General features: G+C 42.7%; 1 pseudogene; it reads left to right on the top strand.

The window, feature by feature from the left end:
* Nucleotides 1-5,661: 5,661 nt before the first annotated feature.
* Nucleotides 5,662-8,672, top strand: LOC114659322 (uncharacterized; annotated as a pseudogene).
* Nucleotides 8,673-9,212: the final 540 nt, after the last annotated feature.

Genomic DNA, 9,212 nt, shown 5'->3' with positions numbered 1-9,212 from the left:
TCCTCTAACATTGTAAATCTCTGACACTGTATATTTTCAGGATTTCAACCTCAAGTTCTTACTCTTGGTTATGCCATTATCAGTAGCTGTTTTATCAGCTCAAGAACAGTCCAAAGATGCCGCAGAGTTATACAATAGAGATGAATGCTTAAAGGAGACTTCTGCATGTTTCAAAGTAGCTGTTTTTGACTAGAGATGAACAGAGAGTGTGGATGGCAAGGGCTCAGTTATCAGAAATGGATGCAGTAAATCTACAGGGAAAGATTTTTTTTAAGATTTCTGAAAAAAATGACATTTGCAGCTAAAGACATCAAGAGAAATGTAAAAAGCACCACTTTATAGTTCGAGAGGCCCAAATCCATTCTGTTAAGTGTTACCAACAGATAACCCACCTGAACAGACCATATCAAAGCAAACATAAGCATTCAATTTTAAGCTTACAAGTAGGGATGTCAATGTAGTTATCAGCATTACCAAGAAGAATAACAGTCAGAGAAAGAGAGCCTGAGCCTTACAAAGTTGATTAGTTCACTTTAAAAAGTCCCATTTTATTTTCAAAGTACGTAAATAAAGAATAATGAGCAAGTTAGTACCAGAATTCATTATCAGTTTTAGCGCTGTGCACTTAAAAAAGAACATTGAACATATTGTAGATATTTCTTTGTTATTCATCTCACATATGACAATTACTGAGAGACCACCACCCTGACTAGAGTTGTGGGATTTTTCCATATTGGCAGATGAATCCAACATTAGAAGAGGCCAGCCTTTTGAGCATGTTGCGGAGGAGGTGGTGATGGGAAGCACTCTGAGTAACACAAGAGTAGAACAGAGAGTCCAAATCAAAATGAAAGGGGAAAAATATTTTAGCCAAATACAGCATGACAGTGAAAGAAAGTGAAAAAAAAGTACAAAGAATTTAAGAGAGAGATGAATATTGTAAAGTGTGTACCAGCGGATCTTCCCTGAGTAAAAACAGGTTACTAAATTGAACGAAATTGAATTAAGCAAAACAAGTGTACTGTAAAACCGTAATATTTATATCCTGCTTAAAAATGGCATGTTAAAGGTTATCAGGTTGGTAGTGCAAATTTTAAACTAATCACTATGTATTTTAATGGACTAAATATTAATTGCTATATAATATTTGAGCAATCCAGGCAAAATGAAAAGAAAAACAAAATTAGTTTCTATTTATTATTCCCATCTTTCATTTAGACATGTATGAAGGAGTTGGCAAATTACTACACACTTTAATTTTCTTTTTTAATATTGTACAGTTAGGCTTATAATTGGAATGTTGTGTGAATTTTATTTAAAGTTGTCAGCAGAGCATACAGTACATAATAAGCACAGAAAAATGTGTCTCTTTGCTCTTACTGCTGAGATAAAAACTGCAGTCTGCAAAGCTTCAGGCATAGTTCAGGAGAGAGGTTTACAAGTAATAAAGGATTTTATTTTTCCTCTGTGAAAAATAGCAAAAAGCTCGAGTGATATTTTAAACTGGTTGAAGAAATGTAATTAATTCTCATTTTCACAGAATTCAACTGGCTGTTCTACACTGCAGTGTTAACATTGCCATGTCCAGAACTGATTCATTTAGGTAGCCATTCCTGCCACAATTGATCCACAGACAACTGAGTAAGATCAGAGCTACGACTGTTGGTTGAAAAATTAATGGCATCATAACTCTGATGCTGTTTAACTTTAATCAATAAACTCATTTCCCACTTATTGTTTTCAGGCCGAACAAACAGTAGCCTTTAATTTATTCCAATGTGATGCTTGTATTTGGATAAAATATGAGGTTACGTCACTTTGTTTAATAAAGAGTTTCCTTGACAAAGCTATTTTCATGTAAATCCAGTAACTACACAATTGGGATTTTAATGGGTTTCTAAAGTACATGATTTCTGATAAAGCAGGAGGTAAACTGAAAAGTAGTCAAATGCTTAATATAGTATAAATGCTTAGCTTTTCAGGCATCTGAGTTAATGGTTCTGAATCACAACTCAGTATTGCAGCAGGTTGCCCATCATTGAGCCCTGGTTCAGGTCCTGATCTGCACTATGCAGTTTGATTGCCCCCCTCATGTTCATATAGGTTGCCCTCGTATTGTCACAATCTATGGCAGTAAATGTTTGTGGCCTCATAACTATCACATGTACATAGTAATATGAAATTCTTACCGGCATTTGCTCAACAACATCTGACACATCACCACTTATAAGATGGATTTGTGGATCTGATTTGGCCTAACATTAGCACATGCATCAGTATTCTCTGAAATAGACTTGTTTGATTGCCAGGGTTTGGTTTCTACAGTATCTTATGCACTTTCATGTCAGCTCATGCTATGGATCCGTGCAATCCCAAAATTGGAAAAGCAGGTTTAAGGAATGGAGAATGGTTAAAGAATGAATGATTGCTATAGTCATCAGATGCGAATGTAAAGATGAAAAAAAGTCTTGGTATATTTAGTCAATATAAACACTTTCCCAAGAAGGATCACCCCATGACACTTCACAGTTGGTTCATGATCTATACCAGAGGCTTTGAGGCCTCCTTATTTGTTTGGATTTTATGTCTAAAAGGAAGGAAAATGTGTATGCCGATTGCTGGAACACCTCTGAAATACCTTCCTTAAATTACTGTTATCACAAGAGCCTGTTCATTTGCTTTCCCATTTACAAGAGTGTTCCAAATAGTCCAGGAATGGTTTTGCAGTGGTGTGGGGGCAGAGTAAGGTTGGTTAATAAAGCTTTTCTTCTGGTGAGGCAACTTTGAAACTGTAGCTAAAACACACAGACTTTTACAGCTCTAGGTTTAGGCATCACACCTTTCTCTGTCATATTTCTTTGGTCGCAGTAGAGAATATTACAAAATTGTTATTCTGTGATTTACATTGTTGTATCTCGTATCACTTTAATAAAATAGAGCTAATTTTGTACTGATAGTGGTGTAGAAATAACACATCTTAAAAAGGTAATGGCCCACGACATCACACCCATGACTTTCCAAGCACCCATAAACAATATTGCTCCATTATATAAAATTTGCTACATCCATAAAACACTATTAAGATGACAATACAAATTAATAACAACTTCAAAATGAAAAGAAAACCATAAAATACATACATAATAAAATTCTGAAAAGCCTCAGAATTCTAAGAATTTCAAAGATTTCAAATAATCACATTCAATTTTGTATATTTTGTAAAAAGGCAAGAGTAACAAAAAAATAAAAGTTTGCTTTTCATTACAGAACCAAAAGAGAAAGTTAATTTTAGACCCTTTCAAAAAATCCTCTATTCTCTAAATATATCTTGTCATGTTTTTTGCCTTTATTGTAACCTTTTGGTCGAAGTGCTGCAGTTGGTGTTGATGATTACAGTACCTTGATTCTGACTTTGGTGGCTCTTCTTACTCCTTGTGAAATGATTGAAGCATGGCATACACAGTCTGGGTCAATTTCATCATTCACAACAATGTCTTTTCCTGCTTTTCCATGCAGTCTCCAGATAGGGTCATACAGGAGAAAGATAAAAAAAATCACAAAAAGGCAGTATGGCATAGTGGTTAAGACTTGAAAGTGCAAACCCTGAGGTTGTGGGTTCAAATCTCACACTATTTTACCATGAGCAAGTCACTTCACCTGCCTGTGCTTAAATTGGAAAAAGAAATACAACCAAATCTGCTTGAATAAATGTGTCAGACAAAAATAAATCAAACTAAATACAGTAGTTTGAATGAGACATACAAGTTTGCAAACAAAAATGCTAATTAGAGTATCAAGTGTGTAACATATTTTCATTGCATCTAATGTGAATTCTCCATGAAACAGTCTGCAAATTGCCTGAAGTTATTGCAAATGCCTTAAATCATTTTGATTAGTTGTACCTGATTGGGTTTGTTTGATGCATACTAGAAGGTTGTTTCACACTTTAATAAAGTTGTAGTTGAGTATTGTAATATGTATATTCTTCATCAGCTACAGAATATCCATTTTTTACTTAACCAAGACCTTATGAGTTATGTGATTAGTCAGGCACAGAAGAAAATCGCTTGCATCTCTTCAGTCTGATGCCATGAAATTGAAGGCCTACTGAAATGGGTGATAACAAGAATATTAAAATGGTGGTGCATTATCTCTATTCCCTAATCTTTCTTATTGTTTCTCTGTAAAAACAGTTGAATGCATACAACAAAATTCAAGACTACTCTTATTTTGTGTGCAAACCACATGCAGCAAATTATGCCTTATAAATTCTGCTTTTGAGAAGAGCCTGGTTCTCATATAGGCCTGAAAACATTAAAAGAAGGTGAACAGACACACCTATATATAAGAAACATATATTTACTACTGTGGAACGAGCCCCGGACACAGACAGGCAGACATGTTAAAGTCACCACCACACGTTTATTATACCACTAATATTTACAGTCTTAAGTGCCACACAACCCCAAACTCCCCCAAAGTCCAGACCAAACCACACTATGCCTCACTTCTTCAGGCCGCCTCCTGTCTCTCCTCCAAGACCTCATCCGCCTTCCACTCGATTCCAGCCTCTCTGTGAAGGGAGGCGGCCCCTTTTACAATCACCCGGATGTGCTCCAGGTGTGTTCCGGCAATCTCCCACCAACATGCCTTAGTGTGGCGGAAGTGCCGGCTGCATCCCCGGAAGCACTCCGGGTGTCCCTGCTCCTCTTTCCCCCAGCACTTCCTGGTGTGGCGGAAGTGCTGAGGTCCAGGGCTTTCCAGGCATTGGGGCGCCCCCTGGCGGTGACCACGGGCCCCTACAGGGTTGGGCTTCACAGCCCTGTACCCATGGCCCCCAACACAACCAGGGCATACGCCCCCTTGTGGTCTGAAGGAGGCTCAGGCCCTCCTCCGGTCTTCCTGGATGCCCCGGCTGGGTACCACCCCCAGCCGGCTGCCACACCACACACATAACAATTTATTTTAGGGGTTTAAATGATCATTATTGATATGTTTTTAATGACTGTCACTCTATACATTGATGTACATATAATCTATTTTGATGATTTTGATGGTTATCAGGCTGGATAATAAAAATTGCAATCTTCAACTGTCAAAATAATTTCATAATAGAGACCAGGATATCTACCCACCCTTAATTTACTTTCATTCACTTGTCAAATTCAGGGCCACATGGGCTGGAGCACAAAGCGCCCAATGACCTCAGGATACATCACTGATGATGCGTCCCAGTGCATCCAGGTGATGTTTTTATATAGTAGCCAGTGACTCCTAGGAAGAGTCTAGGTGACAACCAAGAATAGTTTGGTGACTACTGGAAAGTCAGTTGACAGCACGGAAAGACGGCAATGGGGACAGTATGGGCTAGCATCCCAGCCTGAGTCTTCAGTGAGGAAGAACCCCAACAAGCTACGGTAAGCCCTAAAGAGAGATACACCAAGGAGATCCCGAGAAGGGGGAAGGATTAGATCTCTGATCGGATGGACAAAAGGTTGACGACCCATGTGAACGGACAGACTACGAGTACAACATGCATGTGTGGAAAGCTGTGCAAGAACCAACATAGCCTAAGAATCCATCAGGCTAGAATGAAGTGTTTGGAGCGGGAGATGGAGGTGCAATGCACAGGTCTTGGACCTCCACAGTGAGACGCAGGAGGAGCCCAGCCAGGACGCAACCCACAGATCCCAGTCCCTTCACGCACCTGAGCCTCCCAACCCCGGCAGAGTAGTTCCACAGCAGTTGATTAAGTGGCCTCCAGCCAGCAAACGGAGAGATTGGATGCAGTTTGATCACGATGTGTCCAACATTATCCAAGCCACAGCCAAAGGAGATGTCGACAGGTAACTCCAAACAATGACCATGATCATCGTCAGTTATGCCTCTGAGAGGTTTGGTTAGATGGAGAAGGGTAAGACCAAGTCCAACTCATACACTACGAACCGCAGGGCCCTCAAGATACATCAGATACAGCAAGAGCTTCAAACCCTCAAGAAGCAGTACAAGAGAGCTGCTGATGAAGAAAAGCGGGCATTGGCAGAACTGCAGAACATCTTGCGGAAGAAGCTGATGACCCTTCGCAGAGCAAAGTGGCACAGGAGGTGGGGAAGAGAGAGAGTGAGAAGGCAGGTGGCCTTTATTGCCAGTCCCTTTGGTTTTACGAAACAACTGCTCAGGGATAAGCGCAGTAGGCATCTTGAATGTTCATCGGAGGAAGTGAAGTGCTTCCTCCAGGACACATTGAGTGATCCTAGGAGGGATCAACATCTTGATGCCAATAAAGTCCTCATCAACCCTGCCTCCCAATAACAGTATTCAAGCTGAGTGAGCCGATTTTGAAGGAGGTTGAGAAGGTCATCAAGGCAGCCCGATCAGCTTCCACCCCAGGGCCCAATCGGCATACCCTACCTCGTCTATAAGCGCTGCCCGGCACTTCTCCCGCACCTATGGAAGATCTTGAAGGTGATTTGGAGAAAAGGGAAAGTGGCTGACCAGTGGAGGTGTGCTGAGGGAGTTTGGGTCCCTAAAAAGGAGAATTCCAGGAACATCGACCAGTTCCGAATGATCTCCCTGCTGAGTGTAGAAGGAAAGGTGTTTATCAGCATCGTATCCCAAAGACTGACAGCGTTCCTCCTCAAGAATAACTACATCAACCCCTCTGTCCAAAAGGGGGGGACCTCTGGAGTCCCTGGCTGCCTGGAGCACACAGGTATGATAACTCAGCTTATCAGAGAGGCTCATGAGAACAGAGGCAACCTTGCTGTGTTGTGGTTGGACTTGGCCAATGCCTATGGGTCTATACCACACAAGCTGGTTGAGCTCGCACTACATCACCACCATGTTCCCAGGAAAATCAAGGATCTGATCCTGGATTACTATAACAACTTCAATATAAGGGTCACTTCTGGGTCAGAAATATCAGACTGGCATTGGCTTGACAAGGGAATAATAACAGGGTGCACCATCTCCGTTATTCTTTTTGCCCTTGCCATGAATATGGTGTTCAAGTCAGCCGAGGTAGAATGCAGAGGGCCCCTGACTAATGTGGGTGTACGACAGCCCCCAATAAGAGCCTATGTGGATGATCTAACCATCACAACAATATTGGTCCCAGGGAGCAAGTGGATCCTACAAGGACCTGAGAAACTCATCACATGAGCAAGGATGAGTTTTAAGCCTTCCAAGTCAAGGTCCATGGTGCTAAAGAAGGGGAAGGTGACTGATAAGTACCGATTTGCTATCATGGGAACAGTCATCCCATCCATCACAGAGCAGCCATTCAAGAGTTTGGGGAAAGTCTTTGACTCAAGTCTGAAAGACACAGCTGCCATTCAGAAGTCCACCCAGGAGCTTGGGACGTGGCTCACCAAGGTTGATAGGTCTGGCCTGCCTGGTAGGTTTAAAGCCTGGATCTATCAGCACTCAATCCTGCCCCAAGTCCTATGGCCTCTGCTGGTATATGCAGTCCCGTTTTCAACAGTTGAGTCCCTTGAAAAGAAGATCAGCAGCTTTCTTCGGAGGTGTCTGGGACTTCCACTCAGCCTCACCAGCACAGCACTGTATGGGACAAGTAACATCCTGTGGCTACCATTTAGCGACCTCACTAAGGAATTCATGGTGGCACGCACCAGAGAAGATCTACAGTACAGGGACTCCAAGGATTGTAAGGTGTCAGCAGCTGGCATTGAGGTGAAGGCAGGAAATGGAGGGCGGAGAAGGCTGTGGAGGTGGCAGAGTCACACTTGAGACAGAAGGCTCTGGTGGGCACCATGTCAACAGGTAGAGCAGGTCTGGGCTACTTTCCAAAGACCCAGGTCAGCAAGGCCCAGGGCAAGGAGAGAATCCATCTACTGCAGGAAGAGGTCCAAGCAGGGGTGGAGGAAAAGAGAGTGAGCAGGGCAGTAGGACTCTGGCAACAGGGTGCGTGGAAAAGGTGGGAGAGTACTCTCCAGCGAAGGAACACCTGGTTGGATATCATGCAGGGAGATTTCTTTCGGGTCCGGTTCCTGGTGCAGGCAGTCTACGATGCCCTGCCAAGCCCAGCAAACCTCCACGTCTGGGGGAAGAGCAAGACACCCTAGAGGCTGTCTAGAACATCTACTCAGCAGCTGCCCTAAGGCTCTGGCAGATGGCCGCTACCGGTGGTGCCATGACAAGGTGCTCAAGGCAGTTGCTGAAAGTTTAGCCTCAGCCTTCAACACAAGCAAACTCCTCCACGGCTCAAAGATGGCAGTTACCTTTGTTAAAGTGGGAGAGCAATCCCAGGCAAAGGCAGCAGTAATAACAGGCCTCTTCCACACAGCCTATGATTGGCAGCTGCAGGCTGAAGTTCCCACAGCAAATTGTGACAACATCACTCTGGCCAGACATGATCATTACCTCTGAGGCCTCAAAACAGCTGATCATGCTGGAACTGACAGTGTCCTGGGAAGAGCGTATCGAGGAAGCTAACGAGAGGAAATGCGCCAAGTATCAGGAGCTGGTGGAGGAGTGCAGGGACAGAGGTTGGAGGGTACTCTATGAGCCCATAGATGTTGGCTGCAGAGGATTTGCAGGACGCTCACTCTACAGAGTCCTCACATGGCTGGGCATAACAGGAGCGGCCAAAAAAGAGGGCCATTAAATCCGCAAGTGAAGCCGCAGAGAAAGCCTCAAGTAAAGAGGGCTAATCCGTGAATCGCTACTCAGACGCAAGTTGTGGATTGATCAACCCAGGCTGGGTCGCCTGAGCAAGGGTGTATGATGTTGTGAGACCCAATATGCCCGATAACCTCAGGATACATCACTGATGATGCGTCCCAGTGCATCCAGGTGATGTTTCTTATATAGTAGCACAGGGCAGAAACTAACCATACGTAGGGATTTGGAGTTTAAAAGGTCTAGACAAAACTTCACAGAAGCTAACATTAGCAAAGTGAGGGAACTGGGTGAATTCTTAGAATTAGTGTGGTACACATAATTAAAGGAAAAACATCTGTTAGAACCTAAACAACATGTTTGTGTGTGCAGTCTTCAAGTGACGAATAGCTGGCAACATAAAGTTCTTCAATTACATTACATAATATACTGAGACCCTCTGAGGGTGCACCTTGCTTAGATTTTTTCATTTACACTTAGATCTTCTCTGTACTCATCGCTTATAACTACTGCATTTCTGTTGAAATATCTGTTTTTTTATTGTAAATAGTCTCCTTCCAGTTTACTGTATG

The sequence above is a fragment of the Erpetoichthys calabaricus genome, chromosome 1, assembly GCF_900747795.2.
Source record: "Erpetoichthys calabaricus chromosome 1, fErpCal1.3, whole genome shotgun sequence".
Classification (NCBI taxonomy): Eukaryota; Metazoa; Chordata; class Cladistia; order Polypteriformes; family Polypteridae; genus Erpetoichthys; species Erpetoichthys calabaricus.
Note: the sequence above shows the minus strand (reverse complement) of the source record. Positions and strands in the feature narration are given on the sequence as shown.